This window comes from Chlorocebus sabaeus, chromosome 10 (genome assembly GCF_047675955.1).
Source record: "Chlorocebus sabaeus isolate Y175 chromosome 10, mChlSab1.0.hap1, whole genome shotgun sequence".
NCBI lineage: Eukaryota > Metazoa > Chordata > Mammalia > Primates > Cercopithecidae > Chlorocebus > Chlorocebus sabaeus.
In genome coordinates, this window is record NC_132913.1 from 121,864,345 (window position 1) to 121,869,287 (window position 4,943).

Genomic DNA, 4,943 nt, shown 5'->3' on the forward strand with positions numbered 1-4,943 from the left:
CTAAATTTTTGTTGCAATTTCCGTGCCCCGAGACCATTTAATTCCATCCTTGAAGTGGGACAGTGCATTCGTGAAAATCATGTTTTCAGGGACTCAGAAGCAGCAACGGGAAATGCTGAAATGAAAGCTTATGTGCAAAAACAGACTGTGGAACAATATGGAGCGTATACGTCTAATATTTTTTTAAGGGAAATGAACCACATCGTCAACAGATACTCTGTGAGGCAAAATTATAAGTGATTTTAATTTGCTTCTATTTTGTGTTATTTTTAAATTTGGGGCCATAAATGTGTAGTTATACAATAAAGAAACAATAAATGTGTTTTAAGAAAAATATTAAAAATTATAATTAAGTCCTCGAATGCACCAGGTCTACCTGGGATACCAGGTGCCATGGCTTGGGTGGGGATCAGCTGCCCTATCACTCCAACCATGGAGCCCAGAGCCTGCTCCGGTGTGTCTCGTCGGGTGTCTAGTTCAGGTGCAACCTGCTTGCCCCTTGAGGGCCCACCTTCTGCTCATTAGTTACTTGTACTATCATCAGTCTGTGACTTTGAAGACTCCTTCCTTCTTAGCAATTCAGACAAAATTAGCATTTCTCCTCTTCCAAACTTGTGTCTGGACTGAAACCAAATTAACCTGTGAAGATTTGCAAACAAAGGCCCTTTGTTTGGAAACTACCCTGGGTGAACTTTTTTTCTTTTATAGACAGGAACTCATTCTGTTGCCCAGGCTGGTCTTGAATTCTGGGTTCACAGGATCCCACCTCAGCCTCCTGAGTATCTGGGATTACAGGCATGAGCCATTGCACACAGCATGATGCTTCAACAGCTCCCAGGGATGTTTCATTGGAGAATCCTGCCTTCTCTCTCTGCCTCCCCACTCCACCCACAATAATGTGAATGGTGCTGCAGTAGAAAGGCCCTGAGTGCAGGCCTGGCATGGTGACTCATGCCTGTCATTCCAGCACTTTGGGAGGCCAAGGCCGGTGGATTGCTTGAGGTCAGGAGTTTGAGACCAGTCTGACCAACATGGTGAAACCCCATCTCTACTAAAAATACAAAAACAACAACAACAACAAGTTAGCGGGGTGTGGTGGTGGGTGCCTGTAATCCCAGCTACTTGGGAGGCTGAGGCAGAAGAATCACTTGAACCCAGGAGGTGAAGTTTGCAGTGAGCCAAGATCATACTACTGCACTGCAGCCTGAGTGACAGTGAGACCGTGTCTCAAAAAAAAAAAAAAAAAAAAAAAAAGGCCCTGGGTGCAGACTCTGCAGGAATAAGGGTGATGCTTAGGAATGAAGTCACATTCTCCACCCCGTCAACTAAATTAAGTGATAAGCAGGAGAGAGGAGAGCCTTGCACATGCAGGAAGAGCCTGAGAACAAGAGCACCTGAAGTTCGAAGACCACGAGCATGAAAACAGGGAGCACGACGAAGCTGAGGGGATGTGGTGTCTCACCAGATGGGGTTTTGGGTCTGTGCAAATGATACGGTCCTTTGACTTAGGGGCAATGAGAACCTACTGAAACATTTTAAGCAAAAGGTGACATGATTGGACAATGTTAGAAAAATTAACATATCATCCTGGCTAACACGGTGAAACTCCATCTCTGCTAAAAATACAAAAAATTAGCTGGGTGTGGTGGTGGGCACCTGTAGTCCCAACTACTCTGGAGGTTGAGGCAGGAGAATGGCATGAACTCGGGAGGCAGAGGCTGCAGTGAGCCGAGATCACCACACTGCACTCCAGCCTGGGTGACAGAGCGAGACTCCGTCTCAAAAAAAGAACAAAAAAAGAAAAGAAAAATGAAAAATGAACATGGCTGCAGAAGGGATAGCAAATGAGATGTAGAGGGGATGAGAGTGGAAATGGAGCTGCCAGCGAGGGCACATGATGGAGTGGTGAAGGTGGCATTAAAGTAAAGTGGCATTAAAGAAAAGTGAACAGATCTAGAAGATAAAGGCTACGCAGTACATCTCAACTGGAGGTGATTGAATCCTCCAGATTCTGGAGAACTTTCTGGTTGTCACAACCAGAGAGAAGTGCTACTGGCACTTGGTGGGTAGAGGCCAGGGGAGCTGTTCAACACCCCCGCAATGCACGGACCATCCCCGCCAATGATCAGGACCAAAATCACAATGGTGTCGCCCATGCAGACCCCTGGAGGGGGAAACTGGATGCCAGGACAGTTCCATTGCCTGGCATGTGTAGAGGGTCAGCGATGATGCCGGTCACTGCCAGAGAAGACCCAGTGTGCAAGGAAGGCCACGGGATATGAGTGTCTCTGCTTTTACTGTCATAAAAGCAAGCCTGGGGAAAAACGGCGAAATTGGAAGATGTTGATAAGAGATGTTTTAATAAAGACACAAAGTACATTATGAAAAAAAGCGAGCCAGAACTCCTTACACAGGACTTTCCTACTCTGGTAAGTTATGGCTGGGTGCTGTGTGTATTACAAGTGCACTCTGGAGGGAGGGGCACTGGGGACCTGCAGGGGGCTGGACTCAGCTGGGAAACCCCCAAGGCAGTGGACCTGGTATTCCACGAGCTCCTGTGGAGAGCCCTATGGGGCTGTTTGCACAGCAGACTAAGGGCCTTCAGGGAAGGCCGGGGAGCCGGGGGATATCCCCTTAGTCCAGGGCCCAGAGGGGAAGTGCTGTTTTGAGCACAGTCCACCCCTCAGCTCAGCCCGAGTCCTGCCCCTGGGACTTGGCCTGCATCCTGAGGAGAGCTGAGCGCAGGACAGGGACCGACCTCACCTGCGTCTCTGCAGCTGGGTGCCTCTCTTTCTACTTTTCACCTGGACAACTCGAGCCCAATGTTCGCAGCTCAGGCTCTCTCCTGGGGATCCTTGAACCCCCAAAGCTGAGGTGGGCGCTTTTTGTTTGTGTGAAAGCACAGATTATGCCAATTGATCCTGCCAGGCCCTTAAGGGAGGGACTGAGTTTACTGATCACGACATCCCCAGAGCCCCCAACAGGGCATTGTCCTGTTAAGGGCTGGCTGCATGGCTCAGAGGCACAGAGCCCTGGTCTGGTGTCTGTGAAGTCTGCAGGGATGGAGGCCATTGCCTTACAGGAGGTCTCAGGCCCCGGCACTGGCAGCCTCGACCCAGGCACTGCAGGCATTGGCAAAGAGCGGTGCACCCCCGTGACCTCCTGCAGCAACAGCAGCTTCCAGACTCTGCCCCAGTGACAGCTCACAGCACCCATCCCAGGAGGAAGGCAGGGAGACAGCAGGTGTAGGTGACACTGAGGCTATGTTGTTTTCCACCACTGCTGAGACAGCCCTCTTGAAACAGTCGCTGATCTGCACGCTCCTGCTCCTGACTCACCACTGTTCGCTCTGGCCCAGGAATAAGTCAGCCAGGAAGCCGCGCAGCAGTCGTGGTTTTTAAGGATACCGGAAAAACACCCGTGTAGCTGGAGGTGGCAATTCACCCAGTTCGAATCACTCTAACAAGCCGCAGTGTAAAATCCCTGGAAAAGGTGTGCGCTGACTTGCTGGGAGGAGCAAAGGAAAAGAACCTGAAAGTGAAAGGACCAGTTAGGATGCCTACCAAGGCTTTGAGAATCGCTAGAAGAAAAACTCCTTGTGGTGAAGGTTCTACGACACGGGATGGTTTCCAGATGAGAATCCACAAGCGACTCACTGACTTGCACAGTCCTGCTGAGGTTGTCAGGCGATGACTTCCATCAGTACTGAGCCAGGAGTTGAGGTGGAAGTCACCATTGCAGTTGCTTAAGTCAACTATTTTAGTAAATTAATTACTAGTTGTTAAAAAAAAAAAAAAAAAGGAAAAGGAAATAGAGAGACTTCACAACAAGCAAATGGAGTTCCCAGAATAGCAGGTGTAGACAGTAGCCTAGGAGCACTGCGTGTGACCATTCAACTATTATCTTGACCCTGGTTTCCCTACAGTCAGGTGGCCCAAACACACGGATCATACCAAAATCACCAGTTAGTCATGTTTCTAAGACACAATCTCTCCATCCGATAAATTGCAGCCTTTTCATAAGGCTGAGATGGTGCCTATTCCCAATAAGAAATTAAGGTTCATTGAACAGGTCCAGTGCTTCTTGGCCCTTCACCCAAGCCCAGATGACCTCTGTCCCGTGTCTCTCTGTCCTGATGGCCACTGTCCATTTCTCTCTGTCTTCCCCAAAGGCCACTGTCTCATGTCTGTCTGTCCGTCCAGACAGCCACTGTCCCGTGTCTCTCTGGCCCTATGGTCACTGTCCCATTTCTCTCTGTCTGTCCTGATGGCAGCTGTCTCGTGTCTGTCTGTCCTGACAGCCACAGCTGCATGTCTCTCTGTCTATCCCGAAGGCTGCTGCCCCATGTATGTCTGTCTGAATGGCCACTGTCCCATTTCACTCTGTCTGTCCTGACAGCTGCAGCCGCGTGTCTCTCTGTCTGTCCCGACAGCCACTATCCTGTGTTTCTCTGTCTGTCCCGATGGCTGCTGCCCTGTGTCTCTCTGTCTGGACGGCCACTGCCCCGTGTCTTTCTGTCTGTCCCAATGGCTGCTGTTCCATGGCTCTGCCTGGCTCAGTGGCCTTCCTTTTCTGCTCATTCACATCCTGCCTGTGCTTCCAACAATATGGACATGAGCAAGGAATCGACCCTCCATGGCTTAAGCCAGGAAAGCAAACGCCACGACAGATTCCAAATTCATTCATTTATCAATCGAGAAAACAGGAAGCACCTATAACATCTTTGGGGAACTTTAGCCTAACGAGGGGGAGAGGAAGCAAAACGTGGACTTAGGATGAGGCATCATACGGGTTTGGGTGCAGAAAACCCAGGGCGTCAACAGAAAACCTAGAGGGGAAGGATCTAAACAGAGTCTGAGAGGACACCTCAGAGTTATCCAGGCAGACGGGGAGGAGCATGGCATTCCAAATAAAGGGAGCAACCATTGCGAAACAAATCTCCT

The 4,943-nt window shown here is 49.7% G+C and overlaps 1 pseudogene; it reads left to right on the forward strand.

The window, feature by feature from the left end:
• Positions 1-2,100: 2,100 nt before the first annotated feature.
• LOC119625144 (small ribosomal subunit protein uS10-like) lies at positions 2,101-3,749 on the forward strand (annotated as a pseudogene).
• The last annotated feature ends 1,194 nt before the right edge of the window (positions 3,750-4,943 follow it).